Below are 26,291 nucleotides of genomic sequence, written 5' to 3' on the forward strand. Positions count from 1 at the left end.
ATAGCCATTTTAGTAAAATAGGCTCCGCCTTCTTTAAACATTTTGGCGCCCCTTAGCGACCGTCAATCGAAATTTCAACTTTTTTTCGATAATTATTGATATTCTGACTCCAGAGAACATTTCTGCACTGGTTTGGTTCCAATCGGACACAAAACCAGGGACTAGTTCGCAAAAGTAGGTTTTGGACATAATTCAAAATGGCGGAAAATTTGCATACCGGAAATGAAATCCTTGAGGCCTTTTTTGTTCAGCTTGACCCAAGGATTCCAATGATATAAGACACTTGAGTCTGTGACAAACGGTTAATGAGATTTAAGCAAAAATATGATTTTTTTTTGTTTTTTGTACTGTAGCGCCACCTATGGGCCAATCGGGGTCATATTTTGATAACCTCTCCTCGATTTTTGTACTACCATCTGGCAAAGTTTCAAGTCTCTAGCACTTACGGTTTGGGCTGCACGATGCGTTTTACGGCAGAAGAAAAATAATAATAATAAAAATCAGTACAATTACAATAGGGTTTCAGCACTTCGTGCTTGAACCCCTAATAAAAATCAGGGCAATTACAATAGGGTTTCAGCACTTCGTGCTTGAACCCCTAAAAATCAGGGCAATTACAATAGGGTTTCAGCACTTCGTGCTTGAACCCCTAATAATTAAAGCTGCAAGCAGCATTTATCGGGGTTCAAGCAGTTAAGGCCTTTAAGGCCTTTAATCACACAAGCATCAAAAGACATTACGTTTTATTTAGCAAGCATTTAACAACTGCCATCATAGATGAAAAAGTCAATTTACAGCCAATACATGCAGTTTGCCATAGGAAATCTATGGTTTTAAAGCGTTTTTACAGTATATATTTTATTTTATTTTATATATTTTAGTTATAGCACCTTTTTGCCTGAGTCTTCTTACAGTCTTGCCTGATCTCCACCACTTTTATTAGTAGTACTCAAAGTGTGCCTATATATATATATATGTGTCAAATTTGTTGTAAATATGTCATTTTGATAAGGAGTTTAGACAATTATATTCAGTGGCGTAACGAGCCAACACCGGCCCTTAAGTAGGATTATCAAGGCGGGCCCCTTGATGACGCAATTGATGACATTGATGACGCAATGTCCGCGAGTAGGCTACCATGAATAGGGCAGGATATGATCATACACAGCATATAAGAGATGAGATGACTAACAAAATCAGGAGGAGCCTACGCTCACCAAAAAAAAACAATAAAAAAACACTGGTGACAGCGCACCATAACACATTGTTAGGCCTAGGTCCAAATACGTAAAAAAGATGCTTTCTTACATTATAGCGGGATTTTCCGGGCTTTCCTATGTGCAACTGCAAAGTTGTCGATTAGATCAGGATTGTGCGCACGGGCATTCTCAATTGACCCTTCGCAGGGAGTTTGATTGACAGGCGATCTGACTAATCATAATCCTCCATTTTGTCCCACAAAGCAGTCAGGAGAGTTAGTAGATTAACTTTGGAGGATTTAAATTTGAAAAACAAAGTGTACTGACGTCTTAGCACTTTAAAACAACATTCCTTTTATGTTCATTCATGTTTATTTTAATGCTATAAATTAACTAGAAGGAAGAGATGATCGGTTCACGAGCAGCTTTAACTGAGCCTTGAGTCTACAGCGATCTGTCAGACACATTAAAGAGTCACAAAACGGTATTTATTGTTTAAATGTCTCTAAAAAATGACTACATTTGAAAGGTGAGACTTTTGGCGCTTTTCCATTACCAGTACCAGCTCAACTCGACTCGGCTTGCTTTTCGCTCCGTTTTCCATTGCAGATAGTACCTCCACAATAGTACCTGGTCGTCATAGCGACGCCGCAGGAAACTGCCGTGACTTAATCTTCTACGCGAGATACATCCGCTGCCACACACACAGGACAATGGAGGAAATCAAGTGTATGCTGTTTTTGGATGTTTTTGTTTTTGCTGTTTTTTATTCAGGATACTCCGTCTGGCGCGTGAATAGTGACGATTCTCTCTGACCAATCAGCAGTCTGCCGTGTTTTCACGTCACATTTTAGTATCGCCTCAGCTTGCTTAGAACCTTACCGGAGGTGGTACGAAAAAAAGTACCTGGAAGCAGGTACAGGCACAACTTTTACACAGTGGAAAACCAAACAAAGCCGAGTCGAGTCGAGCCGAGGCGAGCTGGTACTGTGTAGTGGAAAAGCGCCATTTGTTTCATATCAAAAGTACTTGTCTGTCAGCACGCAGTCTCCTCTCTGATCTGCAATGTATTTTTCACTGCGTGAGAACTTGGTGTGGCGTGAGAGTGGTGTCGCTTGTCAGACATAGCAACAGTAAGTAAAGTCTTTGCGAATGGTCAATGACAGTATGGACGGGGATTCGCCACTCCCAATTCAAAACAAATTTCATCACAATCCATCATTGTTCGTTTCAAACATGTGAGAGCATCAAAATGATCCATGGGTGAATTTTTTTTGTCAGTTCCTATCATAAGTTTAACATTTTGGCGTTATTGTTTAGCTATTTACCTATGTTTTCAAATTTCCTTTGTTTTTTTGTTGTTGTCTCGATCGGACTAACGGCTTTGAAGATAAACAATTTTTTAAAGCTCTAAATGACACTTACAAAAACCATAAGGCGAAACCTGGCATGTTTGGTATTGTTGGACTCGGCAAGGATTCAGGAGTCTTAGGAGGTCACTACTGTGAAAAAACACTGGCTTGAAACTTCTAAGGCTCCTTCAAGGCATTGTGCCAATGACGTATACTGAGTTTTTTTAGATACACCAATGTTCTCATAGACTATTATGGCACCCTGGACAAAGACACTGCGTGCCAATTTTCAGTAGACTAACAGTTGGGTGCGCTTATAGCTATTTTCATGATTTTTTTCACTGTTATAGCGCCACCAAGTGGCCAATTGTCACGATTTTTTTCATGCCAACTCAGATTGAGCTTATGAACATGTGTCCCAAGTTTAGCGAAAATATCTCTTTCCGCTCACAAGTTATAACCATTTTATAGTGCCACCAAGTGGCCAATTGTCATGATTTTTTTTCACATGACCTCAGAATGAGCTCATGAACATGTGTCCCAAGTTTTGTGAAAATATCTCTTTCCGTTCACAAGTTATAACTGTTTTATAGTGCCACCAAGTGGCCAATTGTTGCGATTTTTTTCAAGTGATCTCAGGTTGAGGTCCGGAAGATGTATCCCAAGTTTAGCAAAAAAATTCCTTTCCGTTCACAATTTATAACCGTTTTAGTAAAAGTGGCCCTGGTGCCATCAAATATTTTGGTTCCCCTTATCGACCGTTAATTGAAATTTAGAATTTTTTGGATGATTATTGATTGTCAGACTCCAGAGAACATTCTTGCAGTGGTTTGGTTCCGATCGGGCCAAAAACCTAGGAGAAGTTTGCAAAAATAGGTTTTTCAAAAAAATGCAATTTACTCGAAATTGGCGCCATCGGAGATAGCCATTTTGTCCGCCTTGAGCCAAGGATTCCAACGATATAAGACACTTGATTCTGGGACAAACGGTCTAAGAGTTATGAGCGATTTTGAACTTTTGGTTGCTGTAGCGCCACCTATGGGCCAATCGGGGTCATACTCTGATAGGTTGTCCCCAAATTGAGGCCTACCATCTGGCCAGGTTTCAAGTCTCTAGGCCTTACGGTTTGTCCTGCACGATGCGTTTTACGAATCCTTACAATTACAATAGGGTTTCAGCATTTCATGCTTGAACCCCTAATAAGAATGAAGGCTTTTTGCCAGTTATAGCGCCACCTATGGTCCGATCTCCATGAAACTCTGCATGCTTCCTCACCATGTTCGGACACATGTGCTCATCAATTTTGGTGAAGTTCTGAGTTTTCATTTGGGATTTATAGGCTTTTGAGTGTATTTTGCCACGCCCCTTTTCTAAATGACCCTGTTACAGCCACCCAAATGCCAAAGTTCAACTTTTTTTCGATAATTATTGATCTAGAGAGTCCAGAGAATTGTCCTAGACTGGTTTGGTTCCGATCGGGCGAAAAACCAGGGACTAGTTCGCAAAAGTAGGTTTTGGACAAAATTCGACATAGCAGAAATTTTTCCCTGCCTACATCCAAATCGGAGATAGCCATTTTGTCCGCCTTGAGCCAAGGATTCCAACGATATAAGACACTTGATTCTGGGACAAACGGTCTAAGAGTTATGAGCGATTTTGAACTTTTGGTTGCTGTAGCGCCACCTATGGGCCAATCGGGGTCATACTCTGATAGGTTGTCCCCAAATTGAGGCCTACCATCTGGCCAGGTTTCAAGTCTCTAGGCCTTACGGTTTGTCCTGCACGATGCGTTTTACGAATCCTTACAATTACAATAGGGTTTCAGCATTTCATGCTTGAACCCCTAATAAGAATGAAGGCTTTTTGCCAGTTATAGCGCCACCTATGGTCCGATCTCCATGAAACTCTGCATGCTTCCTCACCATGTTCGGACACATGTGCTCATCAATTTTGGTGAAGTTCTGAGTTTTCATTTGGGATTTATAGGCTTTTGAGTGTATTTTGCCACGCCCCTTTTCTAAATGACCCTGTTACAGCCACCCAAATGCCAAAGTTCAACTTTTTTTCGATAATTATTGATCTAGAGAGTCCAGAGAATTGTCCTAGACTGGTTTGGTTCCGATCGGGCGAAAAACCAGGGACTAGTTCGCAAAAGTAGGTTTTGGACAAAATTCGACATAGCAGAAATTTTTCCCTGCCTACATCCAAATCGGAGATAGCCATTTTGTCCGCCTTGAGCCAAGGATTCCAACGATATAAGACACTTGATTCTGGGACAAACGGTCTAAGAGTTATGAGCGATTTTGAACTTTTGGTTGCTGTAGCGCCACCTATGGGCCAATCGGGGTCATACTCTGATAGGTTGTCCCCAAATTGAGGCCTACCATCTGGCCAGGTTTCAAGTCTCTAGGCCTTACGGTTTGTCCTGCACGATGCGTTTTACGAATCCTTACAATTACAATAGGGTTTCAGCATTTCATGCTTGAACCCCTAATAAGAATGAAGGCTTTTTGCCAGTTATAGCGCCACCTATGGTCCGATCTCCATGAAACTCTGCATGCTTCCTCACCATGTTCGGACACATGTGCTCATCAATTTTGGTGAAGTTCTGAGTTTTCATTTGGGATTTATAGGCTTTTGAGTGTATTTTGCCACGCCCCTTTTCTAAATGACCCTGTTACAGCCACCCAAATGCCAAAGTTCAACTTTTTTTCGATAATTATTGATCTAGAGAGTCCAGAGAATTGTCCTAGACTGGTTTGGTTCCGATCGGGCAAAAAACCAGGGACTAGTTCGCAAAAGTAGGTTTTGGACAAAATTCGACATAGCAGAAATTTTTCCCTGCCTACATCCAAATCGGAGATAGCCATTTTGTCCGCCTTGAGCCAAGGATTCCAACGATATAAGACACTTGATTCTGGGACAAACGGTCTAAGAGTTATGAGCGATTTTGAACTTTTGGTTGCTGTAGCGCCACCTATGGGCCAATCGGGGTCATACTCTGATAGGTTGTCCCCAAATTGAGGCCTACCATCTGGCCAGGTTTCAAGTCTCTAGGCCTTACGGTTTGTCCTGCACGATGCGTTTTACGAATCCTTACAATTACAATAGGGTTTCAGCATTTCATGCTTGAACCCCTAATAAGAATGAAGGCTTTTTGCCAGTTATAGCGCCACCTATGGTCCGATCTCCATGAAACTCTGCATGCTTCCTCACCATGTTCGGACACATGTGCTCATCAATTTTGGTGAAGTTCTGAGTTTTCATTTGGGATTTATAGGCTTTTGAGTGTATTTTGCCACGCCCCTTTTCTAAATGACCCTGTTACAGCCACCCAAATGCCAAAGTTCAACTTTTTTTCGATAATTATTGATCTAGAGAGTCCAGAGAATTGTCCTAGACTGGTTTGGTTCCGATCGGGCGAAAAACCAGGGACTAGTTCGCAAAAGTAGGTTTTGGACAAAATTCGACATAGCAGAAATTTTTCCCTGCCTACATCCAAATCGGAGATAGCCATTTTGTCCGCCTTGAGCCAAGGATTCCAACGATATAAGACACTTGATTCTGGGACAAACGGTCTAAGAGTTATGAGCGATTTTGAACTTTTGGTTGCTGTAGCGCCACCTATGGGCCAATCGGGGTCATACTCTGATAGGTTGTCCCCAAATTGAGGCCTACCATCTGGCCAGGTTTCAAGTCTCTAGGCCTTACGGTTTGTCCTGCACGATGCGTTTTACGAATCCTTACAATTACAATAGGGTTTCAGCATTTCATGCTTGAACCCCTAATAAGAATGAAGGCTTTTTGCCAGTTATAGCGCCACCTATGGTCCGATCTCCATGAAACTCTGCATGCTTCCTCACCATGTTCGGACACATGTGCTCATCAATTTTGGTGAAGTTCTGAGTTTTCATTTGGGATTTATAGGCTTTTGAGTGTATTTTGCCACGCCCCTTTTCTAAATGACCCTGTTACAGCCACCCAAATGCCAAAGTTCAACTTTTTTTCGATAATTATTGATCTAGAGAGTCCAGAGAATTGTCCTAGACTGGTTTGGTTCCGATCGGGCGAAAAACCAGGGACTAGTTCGCAAAAGTAGGTTTTGGACAAAATTCGACATAGCAGAAAATTTTCCCTGCCCACATCCAAATCGGAGATAGCCATGTCGCCCGCCTTGAGCCAAGGATTCCAACGATATAAGACACTTGATCCTGGGACAAACGGTCTAAGAGTTATGAGCGATTTTCAACTTTTGGCTGCTGTAGCGCCACCTATGGGCCAATCGGGGTCATACTCTGATAGGTTGTCCCCAAATTGAGGCCTACCATCTGGCCAGGTTTCAAGTCTCTAGGCCTTACGGTTTGTCCTGCACGATGCGTTTTACGAATCCTTACAATTACAATAGGGTTTCTGCATTTCATGCTTGAACCCCTAATAAGAATGAAGGCTTTTTGCCAGTTATAGCGCCACCTATGGTCCGATCTCCATGAAACTCTGCATGCTTCCTCACCGTGTTCTGACACATATGCTCATCAATTTTGGTCAAGTTCTGAGTTTTCCTTTGGGATTTATAGGCTTTTGAGTGTATTTTGCCACGCCCCTTTTCTAAATGACCCCGTTACAGCCACCCAAATGCCAAAGTTCAACTTTTTTTTGATAATTATTGATCTAGAGAGTCCAGAGAATTGTCCTAGACTGGTTTGGTTCCGATCGGGCGAAAAACCAGGGACTAGTTCGCAAAAGTAGGTTTTGGACAAAATTCGACATAGCAGAAATGTTTCCCTGCCTACATCCAAATCGGAGATAGCCATTTTGTCCGCCTCGAGCCAAGGATTCCAACGATATAAGACACTTGATCCTGGTACAAACGGTCTAAGAGTTATGAGCGATTTTGAACATTTGGTTGCTGTAGCGCCACCTATGGGCCAATCGGGGTCATACTCTGTTAGGTTGTCCCCACATTGAGGCCTACCATCTGGCCAGGTTTCAAGTCTCTAGGCCTTACGGTTTGTCCTGCACGATGCGTTTTACGAATCCTTACAATTACAATAGGGTTTCAGCATTTCATGCTTGAACCCCTAATAAGAATGAAGGCTTTTTGCCAGTTATAGCGCCACCTATGGTCCGATCTCCATGAAACTCTGCATGCTTCCTCACCGTGTTCTGACACATATGCTCATCAATTTTGGTCAAGTTCTGAGTTTTCCTTTGGGATTTATAGGCTTTTGAGTGTATTTTGCCACGCCCCTTTTCTAAATGACCCCGTTACAGCCACCCAAATGCCAAAGTTCAACTTTTTTTTGATAATTATTGATCTAGAGAGTCCAGAGAATTGTCCTAGACTGGTTTGGTTCCGATCGGGCGAAAAACCAGGGACTAGTTCGCAAAAGTAGGTTTTGGACAAAATTCGACATAGCAGAAAATTTTCCCTGCCCACATCCAAATCGGAGATAGCCATGTCGCCCGCCTTGAGCCAAGGATTCCAACGATATAAGACACTTGATCCTGGGACAAACGGTCTAAGAGTTATGAGCGATTTTGAACTTTTGGCTGCTGTAGCGCCACCTATGGGCCAATCGGGGTCATACTCTGATAGGTTGTCCCCAAATTGAGGCCTACCATCTGGCCAGGTTTCAAGTCTCTAGGCCTTACGGTTTGTCCTGCACGATGCGTTTTACGAATCCTTACAATTACAATAGGGTTTCAGCATTTCATGCTTGAACCCCTAATAAGAATGAAGGCTTTTTGCCAGTTATAGCGCCACCTATGGTCCGATCTCCATGAAACTCTGCATGCTTCCTCACCGTGTTCTGACACATATGCTCATCAATTTTGGTCAAGTTCTGAGTTTTCCTTTGGGATTTATAGGCTTTTGAGTGTATTTTGCCACGCCCCTTTTCTAAATGACCCCGTTACAGCCACCCAAATGCCAAAGTTCAACTTTTTTTTGATAATTATTGATCTAGAGAGTCCAGAGAATTGTCCTAGACTGGTTTGGTTCCGATCGGGCGAAAAACCAGGGACTAGTTCGCAAAAGTAGGTTTTGGACAAAATTCGACATAGCAGAAAATTTTCCCTGCCCACATCCAAATCGGAGATAGCCATGTCGCCCGCCTTGAGCCAAGGATTCCAACGATATAAGACACTTGATCCTGGGACAAACGGTCTAAGAGTTATGAGCGATTTTCAACTTTTGGCTGCTGTAGCGCCACCTATGGGCCAATCGGGGTCATACTCTGATAGGTTGTCCCCAAATTGAGGCCTACCATCTGGCCAGGTTTCAAGTCTCTAGGCCTTACGGTTTGTCCTGCACGATGCGTTTTACGAATCCTTACAATTACAATAGGGTTTCAGCATTTCATGCTTGAACCCCTAATAAGAATGAAGGCTTTTTGCCAGTTATAGCGCCACCTATGGTCCGATCTCCATGAAACTCTGCATGCTTCCTCACCGTGTTCTGACACATATGCTCATCAATTTTGGTCAAGTTCTGAGTTTTCCTTTGGAATTTATAGGCTTTTGAGTGTATTTTGCCACGCCCCTTTTCTAAATGACCCCGTTACAGCCACCCAAATGCCAAAGTTCAACTTTTTTTTGATAATTATTGATCTAGAGAGTCCAGAGAATTGTCCTAGACTGGTTTGGTTCCGATCGGGCGAAAAACCAGGGACTAGTTCGCAAAAGTAGGTTTTGGACAAAATTCGACATAGCAGAAATGTTTCCCTGCCTACATCCAAATCGGAGATAGCCATTTTGTCCGCCTCGAGCCAAGGATTCCAACGATATAAGACACTTGATCCTGGGACAAACGGTCTAAGAGTTATGAGCGATTTTGAACTTTTGGTTGCTGTAGCGCCACCTATGGGCCAATCGGGGTCATACTCTGTTAGGTTGTCCCCACATTGAGGCCTACCATCTGGCCAGGTTTCAAGTCTCTAGGCCTTACGGTTTGTCCTGCACGATGCGTTTTACGAATCCTTACAATTACAATAGGGTTTCAGCATTTCATGCTTGAACCCCTAATAAGAATGAAGGCTTTTTGCCAGTTATAGCGCCACCTATGGTCCGATCTCCATGAAACTCTGCATGCTTCCTCACCGTGTTCTGACACATATGCTCATCAATTTTGGTCAAGTTCTGAGTTTTCCTTTGGGATTTATAGGCTTTTGAGTGTATTTTGCCACGCCCCTTTTCTAAATGACCCCGTTACAGCCACCCAAATGCCAAAGTTCAACTTTTTTTTGATAATTATTGATCTAGAGAGTCCAGAGAATTGTCCTAGACTGGTTTGGTTCCGATCGGGCGAAAAACCAGGGACTAGTTCGCAAAAGTAGGTTTTGGACAAAATTCGACATAGCAGAAATGTTTCCCTGCCTACATCCAAATCGGAGATAGCCATTTTGTCCGCCTCGAGCCAAGGATTCCAACGATATAAGACACTTGATCCTGGGACAAACGGTCTAAGAGTTATGAGCGATTTTGAACTTTTGGTTGCTGTAGCGCCACCTATGGGCCAATCGGGGTCATACTCTGTTAGGTTGTCCCCACATTGAGGCCTACCATCTGGCCAGGTTTCAAGTCTCTAGGCCTTACGGTTTGTCCTGCACGATGCGTTTTACGAATCATTACAATTACAATAGGGTTTCAGCATTTCATGCTTGAACCCCTAATAAGAATGAAGGCTTTTTGCCAGTTATAGCGCCACCTATGGTCCGATCTCCATGAAACTCTGCATGCTTCCTCACCGTGTTCTGACACATATGCTCATCAATTTTGGTCAAGTTCTGAGTTTTCCTTTGGGATTTATAGGCTTTTGAGTGTATTTTGCCACGCCCCTTTTCTAAATGACCCCGTTACAGCCACCCAAATGCCAAAGTTCAACTTTTTTTTGATAATTATTGATCTAGAGAGTCCAGAGAATTGTCCTAGACTGGTTTGGTTCCGATCGGGCGAAAAACCAGGGACTAGTTCGCAAAAGTAGGTTTTGGACAAAATTCGACATAGCAGAAATGTTTCCCTGCCTACATCCAAATCGGAGATAGCCATTTTGTCCGCCTCGAGCCAAGGATTCCAACGATATAAGACACTTGATCCTGGGACAAACGGTCTAAGAGTTATGAGCGATTTTGAACTTTTGGTTGCTGTAGCGCCACCTATGGGCCAATCGGGGTCATACTCTGTTAGGTTGTCCCCACATTGAGGCCTACCATCTGGCCAGGTTTCAAGTCTCTAGGCCTTACGGTTTGTCCTGCACGATGCGTTTTACGAATCCTTACAATTACAATAGGGTTTCAGCATTTCATGCTTGAACCCCTAATAAGAATGAAGGCTTTTTGCCAGTTATAGCGCCACCTATGGTCCGATCTCCATGAAACTCTGCATGCTTCCTCACCGTGTTCTGACACATATGCTCATCAATTTTGGTCAAGTTCTGAGTTTTCCTTTGGGATTTATAGGCTTTTGAGTGTATTTTGCCACGCCCCTTTTCTAAATGACCCCGTTACAGCCACCCAAATGCCAAAGTTCAACTTTTTTTTGATAATTATTGATCTAGAGAGTCCAGAGAATTGTCCTAGACTGGTTTGGTTCCGATCGGGCGAAAAACCAGGGACTAGTTCGCAAAAGTAGGTTTTGGACAAAATTCGACATAGCAGAAAATTTTCCCTGCCCACATCCAAATCGGAGATAGCCATGTCGCCCGCCTTGAGCCAAGGATTCCAACGATATAAGACACTTGATCCTGGGACAAACGGTCTAAGAGTTATGAGCGATTTTGAACTTTTGGCTGCTGTAGCGCCACCTATGGGCCAATCGGGGTCATACTCTGATAGGTTGTCCCCAAATTGAGGCCTACCATCTGGCCAGGTTTCAAGTCTCTAGGCCTTACGGTTTGTCCTGCACGATGCGTTTTACGAATCCTTACAATTACAATAGGGTTTCAGCATTTCATGCTTGAACCCCTAATAAGAATGAAGGCTTTTTGCCAGTTATAGCGCCACCTATGGTCCGATCTCCATGAAACTCTGCATGCTTCCTCACCGTGTTCTGACACATATGCTCATCAATTTTGGTCAAGTTCTGAGTTTTCCTTTGGGATTTATAGGCTTTTGAGTGTATTTTGCCACGCCCCTTTTCTAAATGACCCCGTTACAGCCACCCAAATGCCAAAGTTCAACTTTTTTTTGATAATTATTGATCTAGAGAGTCCAGAGAATTGTCCTAGACTGGTTTGGTTCCGATCGGGCGAAAAACCAGGGACTAGTTCGCAAAAGTAGGTTTTGGACAAAATTCGACATAGCAGAAAATTTTCCCTGCCCACATCCAAATCGGAGATAGCCATGTCGCCCGCCTTGAGCCAAGGATTCCAACGATATAAGACACTTGATCCTGGGACAAACGGTCTAAGAGTTATGAGCGATTTTGAACTTTTGGCTGCTGTAGCTTTTGAGTGTATTTTGCCACGCCCCTTTTCTAAATGACCCCGTTACAGCCACCCAAATGCCAAAGTTCAACTTTTTTTTGATAATTATTGATCTAGAGAGTCCAGAGAATTGTCCTAGACTGGTTTGGTTCCGATCGGGCGAAAAACCAGGGACTAGTTCGCAAAAGTAGGTTTTGGACAAAATTCGACATAGCAGAAAATTTTCCCTGCCCACATCCAAATCGGAGATAGCCATGTCGCCCGCCTTGAGCCAAGGATTCCAACGATATAAGACACTTGATCCTGGGACAAACGGTCTAAGAGTTATGAGCGATTTTCAACTTTTGGCTGCTGTAGCGCCACCTATGGGCCAATCGGGGTCATACTCTGATAGGTTGTCCCCAAATTGAGGCCTACCATCTGGCCAGGTTTCAAGTCTCTAGGCCTTACGGTTTGTCCTGCACGATGCGTTTTACGAATCCTTACAATTACAATAGGGTTTCAGCATTTCATGCTTGAACCCCTAATAAGAATGAAGGCTTTTTGCCAGTTATAGCGCCACCTATGGTCCGATCTCCATGAAACTCTGCATGCTTCCTCACCGTGTTCTGACACATATGCTCATCAATTTTGGTCAAGTTCTGAGTTTTCCTTTGGGATTTATAGGCTTTTGAGTGTATTTTGCCACGCCCCTTTTCTAAATGACCCCGTTACAGCCACCCAAATGCCAAAGTTCAACTTTTTTTTGATAATTATTGATCTAGAGAGTCCAGAGAATTGTCCTAGACTGGTTTGGTTCCGATCGGGCGAAAAACCAGGGACTAGTTCGCAAAAGTAGGTTTTGGACAAAATTCGACATAGCAGAAATGTTTCCCTGCCTACATCCAAATCGGAGATAGCCATTTTGTCCGCCTCGAGCCAAGGATTCCAACGTTATAAGACACTTGATCCTGGGACAAACGGTCTAAGAGTTATGAGCGATTTTGAACTTTTGGTTGCTGTAGCGCCACCTATGGGCCAATCGGGGTCATACTCTGTTAGGTTGTCCCCACATTGAGGCCTACCATCTGGCCAGGTTTCAAGTCTCTAGGCCTTACGGTTTGTCCTGCACGATGCGTTTTACGAATCCTTACAATTACAATAGGGTTTCAGTAGGGGTGTGACGAGACGCTTACTCCACGAGACGAGACGAGACACGAGATTGGGTTCACGAGAACGAGACAAGACGAGATTTTTACACAATTTTTAAGAAATCCTCAATGATGAAATATATGAATGGAAAATAGTCTTTTATTCAACTGAAAATCACAAAATGCAAAACAATTTAGGTTCATTTTGAAATCAACTTGTAATGAATGTTATTTTACTTCTATTTTAATGAATTCTATGCAGTAAAGGACATGCAAACACTGCAAAATGTTTTGCTATAAACTCTACTGTCTGGCTTCTCCCCTGTACGATTTCACATGAGAAATCTAACTCCTTTCCACAAATCGAACATAAAGAAAAATAAAACAGTATAAATAAAATAAATATAAATAACTGAAATAACACTTTAAATGCAAACAGTAAGTGTGTATCCATAATCAAAGTACTGCTCTCTCAAAACTACAAGTTCAAACAGAAACAATTTTTTTCTTCAAGCATGAAAAAGAGATCAATTAACTACACAGAACAGACTAAGATTATGGTCATGTTCCTTTTCAAGAATTTAAGCATGTCGACGATTTCTGGCAGCAGTTGAGACCTTTGGGCAGTAACTAGGGCTGCACGATATGAGGAAAAGCTGCGATGTGCAATAAGATGTCGATATGACTTGTGATATGTGAATGTTAGCTATACTGTTCCCATGTCTTAGTGCTTTAATAGGTTCTTTGCGCGATAGGTCAAATGTTTATTACCTGCCTGGTTCAGATTACACAATTTTAGCGCGATTTTGGCACGATCCGTTTCGTGGAGATTCGTAAAGGACAACGGGCGTCGGGACGCAAGATTCGATCGTTTCATTTCGAATAGTGTGTCATAGTGGGCGACAACCTACGCGTCTGCGATGCTTCAGGACATCATGACAGAAAGACTAGCATGTTTAATTTTAACGGTCCTCCACGACGGGTTGAGTGTGAGCGAGAGTGAGTAAGAGTGCGAGCAACAGTGAGTGTGCGTGTGTGCGCGCGCCAGTGAGCGTGTGTGTGTGTGTGTTCGCGCGCGAGTGAGTGAGTGAGCGAGGGACAGTGAGTGTGTGTGTGTGCGCGGAGTGTGTGTGTGATTGGCCCGGCACACAAATGATTTAAAAGTGGCAGGGGCATCTTCAATACTAATTTCACCCTCACGCTCCATCACACTGACATCACAACAACTCACGAGACAAAGTTTCACCTCGACGAGAAATCTCGTCGCGTTTTAATCTCGCGAGATCTCGTAACACGAGATCTCGTCACACCCCTAGGTTTCAGCATTTCATGCTTGAACCCCTAATAAGAATGAAGGCTTTTTGCCAGTTATAGCGCCACCTATGGTCCGATCTCCATGAAACTCTGCATGCTTCCTCACCGTGTTCTGACACATATGCTCATCAATTTTGGTCAAGTTCTGAGTTTTCCTTTGGGATTTATAGGCTTTTGAGTGTATTTTGCCACGCCCCTTTTCTAAATGACCCCGTTACAGCCACCCAAATGCCAAAGTTCAACTTTTTTTTGATAATTATTGATCTAGAGAGTCCAGAGAATTGTCCTAGACTGGTTTGGTTCCGATCGGGCGAAAAACCAGGGACTAGTTCGCAAAAGTAGGTTTTGGACAAAATTTGACATAGCAGAAAATTTTCCCTGCCCACATCCAAATCGGAGATAGCCATGTCGCCCGCCTTGAGCCAAGGATTCCAACGATATAAGACACTTGATCCTGGGACAAACGGTCTAAGAGTTATGAGCGATTTTCAACTTTTGGCTGCTGTAGCGCCACCTATGGGCCAATCGGGGTCATACTCTGATAGGTTGTCCCCAAATTGAGGCCTACCATCTGGCCAGGTTTCAAGTCTCTAGGCCTTACGGTTTGTCCTGCACGATGCGTTTTACGAATCCTTACAATTACAATAGGGTTTCAGCATTTCATGCTTGAACCCCTAATAAGAATGAAGGCTTTTTGCCAGTTATAGCGCCACCTATGGTCCGATCTCCATGAAACTCTGCATGCTTCCTCACCGTGTTCTGACACATATGCTCATCAATTTTGGTCAAGTTCTGAGTTTTCCTTTGGGATTTATAGGCTTTTGAGTGTATTTTGCCACGCCCCTTTTCTAAATGACCCCGTTACAGCCACCCAAATGCCAAAGTTCAACTTTTTTTTGATAATTATTGATCTAGAGAGTCCAGAGAATTGTCCTAGACTGGTTTGGTTCCGATCGGGCGAAAAACCAGGGACTAGTTCGCAAAAGTAGGTTTTGGACAAAATTCGACATAGCAGAAATGTTTCCCTGCCTACATCCAAATCGGAGATAGCCATTTTGTCCGCCTCGAGCCAAGGATTCCAACGATATAAGACACTTGATCCTGGGACAAACGGTCTAAGAGTTATGAGCGATTTTGAACTTTTGGTTGCTGTAGCGCCACCTATGGGCCAATCGGGGTCATACTCTGTTAGGTTGTCCCCACATTGAGGCCTACCATCTGGCCAGGTTTCAAGTCTCTAGGCCTTACGGTTTGTCCTGCACGATGCGTTTTACGAATCCTTACAATTACAATAGGGTTTCAGCATTTCATGCTTGAACCCCTAATAAGAATGAAGGCTTTTTGCCAGTTATAGCGCCACCTATGGTCCGATCTCCATGAAACTCTGCATGCTTCCTCACCGTGTTCTGACACATATGCTCATCAATTTTGGTCAAGTTCTGAGTTTTCCTTTGGGATTTATAGGCTTTTGAGTGTATTTTGCCACGCCCCTTTTCTAAATGACCCCGTTACAGCCACCCAAATGCCAAAGTTCAACTTTTTTTTGATAATTATTGATCTAGAGAGTCCAGAGAATTGTCCTAGACTGGTTTGGTTCCGATCGGGCGAAAAACCAGGGACTAGTTCGCAAAAGTAGGTTTTGGACAAAATTCGACATAGCAGAAAATTTTCCCTGCCCACATCCAAATCGGAGATAGCCATGTCGCCCGCCTTGAGCCAAGGATTCCAACGATATAAGACACTTGATCCTGGGACAAATGGTCTAAGAGTTATGAGCGATTTTCAACTTTTGGCTGCTGTAGCGCCACCTATGGGCCAATCGGGGTCATACTCTGATAGGTTGTCCCCAAATTGAGGCCTACCATCTGGCCAGGTTTCAAGTCTCTAGGCCTTACGGTTTGTCCTGCACGATGCGTTTTACGAATCCTTACAATTACAATAGGGTTTCAGCATTTCATGCTTGAACCCCTAATAAGAATGAAGGCTTTTTGCCAGTTATAGCGCCACCTATGGTCCGATCTCCATGAAACTCTGCATGCTTCCTCACCGTGTTCTGACACATATGCTCATCAATTTTGGTCAAGTTCTGAGTTTTCCTTTGGGATTTATAGGCTTTTGAGTGTATTTTGCCACGCCCCTTTTCTAAATGACCCCGTTACAGCCACCCAAATGCCAAAGTTCAACTTTTTTTTGATAATTATTGATCTAGAGAGTCCAGAGAATTGTCCTAGACTGGTTTGGTTCCGATCGGGCGAAAAACCAGGGACTAGTTCGCAAAAGTAGGTTTTGGACAAAATTCGACATAGCAGAAAATTTTCCCTGCCCACATCCAAATCGGAGATAGCCATGTCGCCCGCCTTGAGCCAAGGATTCCAACGATATAAGACACTTGATCCTGGGACAAACGGTCTAAGAGTTATGAGCGATTTTCAACTTTTGGCTGCTGTAGCGCCACCTATGGGCCAATCGGGGTCATACTCTGATAGGTTGTCCCCAAATTGAGGCCTACCATCTGGCCAGGTTTCAAGTCTCTAGGCCTTACGGTTTGTCCTGCACGATGCGTTTTACGAATCCTTACAATTACAATAGGGTTTCAGCATTTCATGCTTGAACCCCTAAAAATCAGGGCAATTACAATAGGGTTTCAGCACTTCGTGCTTGAACCCCTAATAAAAATCAGCACAATTACAATAGGGTTTCAGCACTTCGTGCTTGAACCCCTAATTAAAGCTGCAAGCAGCATTTATCGGGGTTCAAGCAGTTAAGGCCTTTAAGGCATTTAAGCACAAAAGCATCAAAAGTTATTAAGATTTATTTAGCAAGCATGTAACCACGGACATAATAGATGGAAAAGACCATTTACAGCTAATACAGGCAGTTTACCATGGGATATATATGGTTTTAAAGCTTTTTAACAGTTATAGCGCCACCTATGGTCCGATCTCCATAAAAATGTTTACTGTGACCTCAAATTGAACCCATACACATGTGTACTGAGTTTGGTGAAGATATCTCATTTACTTCTTGAGTTATAGCCATTTTAGTAAAATAGGCTCCTCCCACAACAATTTACCACATTCTAGTATTATTTACTATGATTCTAGCATGATTTGCCATATTTTAGCATGATTTACCATGATATACTACATTCTAGTATGATTTACCATTGTTTACTGTGATTCTAGCATGGTTTACCATAGTTTATCATGATTTATCATAGTTTACCATGATTTATCATAGTTTACCATGGTTTACCCTGTTCTAGCATAGTTTACCATGATTTACCATGTTCTAGCATGATTTACCATGATATACCACATTCTAGTATTATTTATTATGATTTACCATGTTTTTAGTGTGATTTACCATGATTTACCACATTGCTAGCAATTATGTGAAGTATCAGTACAAATGAAGTGATAAACTCTGACAAAATATGATTGTGCTACAATAGTAATTGTTATATAAGTTATTTTTTAGTGTCTTATTGTTATATAAGTGATTTTTAGTGTCTAATGAATGCAAAAGCATATGTGAGTAGACTTCATTAATAAGTAGAATGACCAGCAGAGGGCAGTAGAAGACCACTTATTGGCTCACTTTCACTTTAAACTTCATGATTTTCACCATTTGTCTGCACTAAAGCAAACCAGTTTTTCCATTTTAACTCCATAATGCATGTTTACACACACACACACACACACACACAAAGACAAATGTTGTTGTTTTTTCAATGCTATTGGAATGTGTCATTATGAAAATATATTTGAATGGTCTATAAACATTTCACAAAGTCTTTGTAAGCTATTAATCAGATTATTCAGAATTTATTCAGAAACCTAAGACTACACACACACATTATGTTGTAGATACAGATATTTGATATATATGATGTGATCAAACTGTCAATACTAATACTTTAACAGATGGATTTTGACTAAATGTAATTGTAAATGTTCAAATAGGGATTTTATAAAGTCTCAATATAAATTATAGAACAATATGACAAAATGACTATTTTAAACAGCAGGGGGCAGTAAAATACCACTTATTGGCTTAATATGCCATTATATTCATATCATTTTCACCTTTTTAACTGTTATAGAGGCAAATTTTGTCCGATCTGTCTGAAAATTTTCATGCATGTTCAGAGTGATATTTCACATGTTCTGACTTGTTTTTAAGAAGGTTTGAACATTCATTAAAGAGATATAGGCTTTCGGGGACACTTGGTAAAGGCCACATTTTGAAGTGAACCTATTATAGCTATCCAAATGAAGTAGTTCAACTTTTTCTGACAATTATTGTTCTAGTGAGTCCAGAGAATTGTATTGCACTAGTTTTTAACATTATGATATAAAAAAAAATTATATGATCAGAGATGGAAAAGTCCATTTACAGCCAATACAGGCAGTTTACCATAGGAAATATATGGTTTTAAAGCCTTTTAACAGTTATAGCGCCAACTATTGTCCGATCTCCATAAAATTTGGCATGCTTCTTAATGATGTTATGTCACATATGCTCACCAATTTTTGTGATGTTGTGTTTTTTCATTTAGGATTTATAGGCTTTTTAGTGTATTTTGCCACGCCCCTTTTCTTTATGACCCAATTATAGCCATACGAAAAATTCAAAAGTTAAACTTTTTTTTGATAATTATTGATCTAGAGAGTCCAGAGAATTGTCCTAGACTGGTCTGGTTCCGATCGGGCGAAAAACCTAGGACTAGTTCGCAAAAGTAGGTTTTTAACATGTTCGCGAATATTTAATGAACGGTTTGATTGACAGCAATGGTTCTTGAGGCAAAGTTTTTCAGCATGAGCAGATCTATCAAATGATATGCATTTTGTTACGATAAGTGTAACACCACGTGATTACAGAGCCATAAAACTCGTTAGTGCCAACTAGTGGCTGATTTCTTTCAAAATTCTTACAGACCTCTAGGGCCATGAGTCGAACATGCCCACTGAGTTTCGTTCCGATCGGCCTCCGTTAACCTTGTCTAATAGGTGCTCAAACTTCATTGGCCGATGGCGGCCATGTTTTTTGAGATACACCAATGTCCTCATAGACATACATGACACCTTGGACCAAGACACTGCATACCAATTTTCAAGTCAATCGGACTAATGGTCAGGTGGTTATAGCCAGTTTTATGTTTTTTTCATGTTATAGCGTCACCATGTGGCCAATCGCCACGATTTTTTTACTGTGACCTCAGATTGACCTCTTAAATAATTGTACTGAGTTTGGTGAAGATACCTCATTTACTTCTGGAGTTATGGCCGTTTTAGTAAAATAGGCTCCTCCCACAACATACAATTTGGCGCCCCTTAGCGACCGTGAATCGAAATTTCAACTTTTTTTCTATAATTATTGATATTCAAACTCCAGAGAACATTTCTGCACTGGTTTGGTTCCGATCGGGCAAAAAACCTAGGACTAGTTCGCAAAAGTAGGTTTTTGACAAAATTCAAAATGGCGGAAAAATTTGTATACCGGAAATGAAATCGGAGATATACGTTTTGTTTGCCATGAGGTCTTGATTACATTGATATAAGACACTTGAGTCTACGACATACAGTCTAGGAGTTATGAGCAGTTTCGCGCTTTTGGTCGCTGTAGCGCCACCTATGGGCCGATTTGGCTAAGTCCGTGTATCTGAGTAGCGAGCAATACTACTACCATTTGACCAAGTATCACGTCTCTAGGCCTTACGGTTTTGGCTGCACAATGCGTTTTAGGGAAGAATAATAATAATAATATTAAAGCTGCAAGCAGCATTTATCGGGGTTCAAGCAGTTAAGGCCTTTAAGGCCTTTAAGCACAAAAGCATCAAAAGTTATTAGTTTTATTTAGCAAGCATCTAACCACTGACATAATAGATGAAAAAGACCATTTACAGCCAATACAGGCAATGTACCATAGGAAATATATGGTTTTAAAGCTTTTTAACAGTTATAGCGCCACCTATCGTCCGATCTCCATAAAATTGTTTACTGTGACCTCAAATTGAACCCATACACATGTGTACTGAGTTTGGTGAAGATATCTCATTTACTTCTTGACTTATAGCCATTTTAGTAAAATAGGCTCCTCCCACAACAATTTACCACATTCTAGTATTATTTACTATGATTCTAGCATGATTGTGCTACAATAGTAATTGTTATATAAGTGACTTTTTAGTTTCTTATTGTTATATAAGTGATTTTTAGTGTCTAATGAATGTAAAAGCATATGTGAGTAGACTTCATTAATAAGTAGAATGGCCAGCAGAGAGCAGTAGAAGACCACATATTGGCATAGCTATATATTCAATTAACACTTTCACTTTAAACTTCTTGATTTTCACCATTTTTCTGCACTAAAACAATCCAGTTTTTCCATTTTAACTCCATAATGCATGTTTACACACACACACACACACACACACACACACACACACACACACACACAAAGACAAATGTTGTTGTTTTTTCAATGCTATTGGGATATGTCATTATGAAAATATATTTGAATGGTCTATAAACATTTTCACAAAGTCTTTGTAAGCTATTAATCAGATGATTCAGAATTTATTCAGAAACCTAAGACTACACACACACACATTATGTTGTAGATACAGACATTTGAACTGTATGATGTGATCAAACTACCAATACTAATACTTTAACAGATAGATTTTGACTAAATGTAATTGTAAATGTTAAAATAGTGATTTTATAAAGTCTAAATATAAATTATAGAACAATATGACAAAATGACTATTTTAAACAGCAGGGGGCAGTAAAATACCACTTATTGGCTTAATATGCCATTATATTCATATCATTTTCACCTTTTTAACTGTTATAGAGGCAAATTTTGTCCGATCTGTCTGAAAATTTTCATGCATGTTCAGAGTTATATTTCACATGTTCTGACTTGTTTTTAAGAAGGTTTGAACATTCATTAAAGAGATATAGGCTTTCGGGGACACTTGGTAAAGGCCACATTTTGAAGTGAACCTATTATAGCTATCCAAATGAAGTAGTTCAACTTTTTTTGACAATTATTGTTCTAGTGAGTCCAGAGAATTGTATTGCACTAGTTTTTAACATTATGATATGAAAATGATATGATCAGAGATGGAAAAGACCATTTATAGCCAATACAGGCAGTTTACCATAGGAAATAAATGGTTTTAAAGCCTTTTAACAGTTATAGCGCCAACCATTGTCCGATCACCATAAAATTTTGCATGCTTGTTATGGATGGTATGTCACATATGTTCACCAATTTTTGTGAAGTTCTGAGTTTTTGTTTAGGATTTATAGGCTTTTGATTGCATTTTGCCACGCCCATTTTATAAATGACCCTATTAGAGACATCCAAATGCAAAAGTTCAACTTTTTTTTGATAATTATTGATCTAGAGAGTACAGAGAATTGTCCTAGACTGGTCTGGTTCCGATCGGGCAAAAAACCTAGGACTAGTTCGCAAAAGTAGGTTTTTAACATATTCGCGAATATTTAATGAATGGTTTGATTGACAGCAGTGGTTCTTGAGGCAAAGTTGTTCAATATGAGGAGATCTATCAAATGATATGCATTTTCTGACTAAATTTGTTACACCACGTGATTACAGAGCCTTAAAACTCGTTAGCGCCAACTAGTGGCCGATTTCTTTCAAAATTCTTACAGACATCTAGGGGCTTGAGCCGAACATGCCCACCGAGTTTCGTTCCGATCAGACTTCGTTAACCTTGTCTAATAGGTGCTCAACTTTATTGGCCAATGGCGGCCATGTTTTTTGAGATACACCAATGTCCTCATAGACATACATGGCACCTTGGACCAAGACACTGCATACCAATTTTCAAGTCAATCGGACTAACGGTCAGGTGGTTATAGCCTGTTTTATGTTTTTTTCATGTTATAGCGCCACCATGTGGCCAATCGCCGCGATTTTTTTACTGTAACCTCAGATTGACCTCTTACATATGTGTACCAAGCTTGGTGAAAATACCTCATTTACTTCTGGAGTTATAGCCATTTTAGTAAAATAGGCCCCTCCCACAATGTACGTTTTGGCGCCCCTTAACGTCCGTGAATCGAAATTTCAACTTTTTTTCGATAATTATTGATCTTCAGACTCTAGAGAACATTTCTGCACTGGTTTGGTTCCGATCGGGCGAAAAACCAGGGACTAGTTCGCAAAAGTAGGTTTTTGACAAAATTCAAAATGGCGGAAAATCTATCATGGCGGAAATGAAATCGGAGATATACGTTTTGTTCGTCAGGCGTCCAGCTTTCCAATGATATAAGACACTTGAGTCTACGACATACGGTCTAGGAGTTATGAGCAGTTTTGCGCTTTTGGTTGTTATAGCGCCACCTATGGGCCAATCGAGGTCATAATTTGATAACCTCTCCTCGATTTTTGTACTACCATCTGGCAAAGTTTCAAAGCTCTAGCCCTTACGGTTTGGGCTGCACGATGCGTTTTACGGCAGAATAATAATAATAATAATAATAATTAAAGCTGCAAGCAGCATTTATCGGGGTTCAAGCAATTAAGGCCTTTAAGGCCTTTAAGCATAAAAGCATCAAAAGTTATTAAGATTTATTTAGCAAGCATGTAACCACTGACATAATAGATGAAAAAGACCATTTACAGCCAATACAGGCAATGTACCATAGGAAATATATGGTTTTAAAGCTTTTTAACAGTTATAGCGCCACCTATGGTCCGATCTCCATAAAATTGTTTACTGTGACCTCAAATTGAACCCATACACATGTGTACTGAGTTTGGTGAAGATATCTCATTTACTTCTTGAGTTATAGCCATTTTAGTAAAATAGGCTCCTCCCACAACAATTTACCACATTCTAGTATTATTTACTATGATTCTAGCATGATTTGCCATATTCTAGCAGGATTTACCATGATATACTACATTCTAGTATGATTTACCATACATTCTAGTATGATTTACCATTGTTTACTGTGATTCTAGCATGGTTCACCATAGTTTATCATGATTTATCATAGTTTACCATGATTTACCCTGTTCTAGCATAGTTTACCATGATTTACCATGTTCTAGCATGATTTACCATGATATACCACATTCTAACATGATTTACCATAGTTTATCATGATTTATCATGGCTTACCATGATTTACCCTGTTCTAGCAACGTTTACCATGATTTACCATGTTCTAGCATGATGTACCATGATATACCATGTTCTAGAATGATGTACCAGGATTCTAGTATGATTTACCTTGATACACCACATTCTAGTATTATTTACTATGATTTACCATGTTTTTAGCGTGATTTACCATGATTTACCACATTGTTAGCAGTTATGTGAAGTTAGGTTTCTGAATAAATTCTGAATAATCTGATTAATAGTTTACAAAGACTTTGTGAAGTGTTTATAGACCATTCAAATATATTTTCATAATGACATATCCCAATAGCATTGAAAAAACAACATTTGTGTGTGTGTGTGTGTGTGTGTGTGTGTGTGATCTGTCTGAAAATGTTCATGCATGTTTAGAGTGATATTTCACATGTTCTGACTTGTTTTTAAGAAGGTCTGAGCATCTTAAAAGATATAAGCTTTCGGGGACACTTGGTCAAGGCCACATATTGAAGTGACCCTATTATAGTCATCCAAATGAAGTAGTTCAACTTTTTCTGATAATTATTGATCTAGAGAGTCCAGAGAATTGTACTGCACTAGTTTTGAACATTATGATATGAAAATTATTTGATCATAGATGAAACAGACCATTTGCAGCCAATACAGGCAATTTACCATAGGAAATATATGGTTTTAAAGCTTTTTAACAATTATAGCGCCAACTATGGTCCGATCTCCATAAAATTTGGCATGCTTGTTAAAGATGTTATGGCACATATTCCCACCAATTTTTGTGAAGTTCTGAGTTTTCATTTATGATTTATAGGCTTTTTAGTGCATTTTGCCACGCCCATTTTCTTTATGACCCTATTATAGCCATGCGCAAAATGCAAAAGTTCAACTTTTTTTGATAATTATTGATCTAGAGAGTCCATAGAATTGTCCTAGACTGGTCTGGTTCCGATCGGGCGAAAAACCTAGGACTAGTTCGCAAAAGTAGGTTTTTAACATATTCGCGAATAATTAATGAACGGTTTGATTGACAGCAATGTTTCTTGAGGCAAAGTTGTTCAGCATGAGCAGATCTATCAAATGATATGCATTTTGTGACAATAAGTGTAACACCACGTGATTACAGAGCCATAAAACTCGTTAGCGCCAACTAGTGGCCGATTTCTTTCAAAATTCTTACAGACCTCTAGGGCCATGAGTCGAACATGCCCACCGAGTTTCGTTCCGATCTGCCTCCGTTAACCTTGTCTAATAGGTGCTCAAACTTCATTGGCCGATGGCGGCCATGTTTTTTGAGATACACCAATGTCCTCATAGACATACATGGGGCCTTGGACCAAGACACTGCATGCCAATTTTCAAGTCAATCGGACTAACGGTCAGGTGGTTATAGCCTGTTTTATGTTTTTTTCATGTTATAGCGCCACCATGTGGCCAATCGCCACGATTTTTTTACTGTGACCTCAGATTGACCTCTTACATATACGTACCGAGTTTGGTGAAGATACCTCATTCATTTCTGGAGTTATAGCTGTTTTAGTACAATAGGCTCCTCCCACAACATACATTTTGGCGCCCCTTAGCGACCGTGAATCGAAATTTCGACTTTTTTTCGATAATTATTGATATTCAGACTCCAGAGAACATTTCTGCACTGGTTTGGTTCCGATCGGACAAAAAACCTAGGACTAGTTCGCAAAAGTAGGTTTATAACAAAATTCAAAATGGCGGAAAAATTTCCATACCGTAAATGAAATCGGAGATATACGTTTTGTTCTTCAAGTGTCCAGCTTTCCAATGATATAAGACACTTGAGTCTACGACATACGGTCTAGGAGTTATGAACAGTTTCGCGCTTTTGGTTGCTATAGCGCCACCTATGGGCCAATCGGGGTCATACTCTCTGAACCTCTCCTCGATTTTTGTACTACCATCTGGCAAAGTTTCAAGGTTCCAGCTCTTACGGTTTGGGCTGCACGATGCGTTTTAGCGGAGAAGAAAAATAATAATAAAAATCAGTACAATTACAATAGGGTTTCAGCACTTCGTGCTTGAACCCCTAATTAAAGCTGCAAGCAGCATTTAGCGGGGTTCAAGCATTTAGGGTCTTTAAGCACAGAAGGCAGTTTAGTGAGTTGTCTGAGTTTTCGTTTAGGATTTACAGGCTTTTGAGTGTTTTTTGCCATACACATTTTCTAAATGATCCTATTATGGCTACCCAATGGGTAAAGTTTAAGTTTTTTATATAATTATTGATCTAGAGAGTCCAGAGAATTGTACTGCACTGGTATATTTCCGATCGGGTGAAAAACATAGGACTAGTTCGCAAAAGTAGGTTTTTAACATAATCGCAAGTATTTAATGAACAAATTAATTGACAGCAGTAGTTTTTGAGGCAAAGTTGTTCAGTATGAGGAGATCTATCAAATGACATGCATCACGTGATTACAAAGCCGTAAAACCTGTTAGCGTCAACTAGTGGCTGATTTCTTTCAAAATTCTTACAGACCTCTAGGGCCACGAGTCGAACATGCCCACCGAGTTTCGTTCCGATCGGCCTTCGTTAACCTTGTCTAAGAGGTGCACAAACTTTATTGGCCTATGGCGGCATAGACATACATGGCACCTTGGACCAAGACACTGCATGCCAATTTTAAAGTCAATCGAACTAATGGTCAGGTGGTTATAGCCCTTTTCATGTTTTTGTGATGTTATGGC

The sequence above is a fragment of the Abramis brama genome, assembly GCF_963993115.1.
Source record: "Abramis brama genome assembly, chromosome: 11".
Lineage (NCBI taxonomy): Eukaryota > Metazoa > Chordata > Actinopteri > Cypriniformes > Leuciscidae > Abramis > Abramis brama.